At 61.8% G+C, this 511-nt stretch overlaps 1 non-coding gene across 1 annotated transcript; it reads left to right on the top strand.

Moving 5' to 3' along the window:
* The first annotated feature begins 374 nt into the window (after positions 1-374).
* Positions 375-493, top strand: LOC116217625. Its single transcript, XR_004162323.1, has one exon. It is a non-coding gene; the product is annotated as a 5S ribosomal RNA (ribosomal RNA).
* Positions 494-511: the final 18 nt, after the last annotated feature.

Genomic DNA, 511 nt, shown 5'->3' with positions numbered 1-511 from the left:
GATGTTGGGGTGGGGGGCGGTCGGTGTTTGAGTATGTTTGGAAGGGCGGAGGAGGCGTGTGTGTGTTTGTGTGCGTGTGCGTGTGTGCGTGTGTGTGTGTGTGTGCGGGCGCGTGCGGTGCCGTGAAGAGGGCCGCTGCAGGGTTGCTAATGCCGTGGTGTCACGCTGGCTTGGCTCGGGTGGGTGTTGTGGGATGTCGTAAGCCGTAGTCAGGGTGGATCCGGGATGTAGCGTTGGATGGTGAGGTGCGGGGAGTCGTGGATTCCGTTGGCTTGCGCCTTTTGTTGGTGGCTGAGGCGGCACTTTTCCCGTTGTGTGGCGGGTGGTGTCAGTGGTGTGCAGGCGGGAAGAGGGCCGGAGCAGGAGCACACAGCGTCTATGGCCATCCCACCCTGGCAACGCCCGATCTCGTCCGATCTCGGAAGCTAAGCAGGGTCGGGCCTGGTTAGTACTTGGATGGGAGACCTCCTGGGAATACCGGGTGCTGTAGGCTTTTGCTGACGGGCTTTTG

This window comes from Meleagris gallopavo, unplaced genomic scaffold (genome assembly GCF_000146605.3).
Source record: "Meleagris gallopavo isolate NT-WF06-2002-E0010 breed Aviagen turkey brand Nicholas breeding stock unplaced genomic scaffold, Turkey_5.1 ChrUn_random_7180001849980, whole genome shotgun sequence".
Classification (NCBI taxonomy): Eukaryota; Metazoa; Chordata; class Aves; order Galliformes; family Phasianidae; genus Meleagris; species Meleagris gallopavo.
Note: the sequence above shows the minus strand (reverse complement) of the source record. Positions and strands in the feature narration are given on the sequence as shown.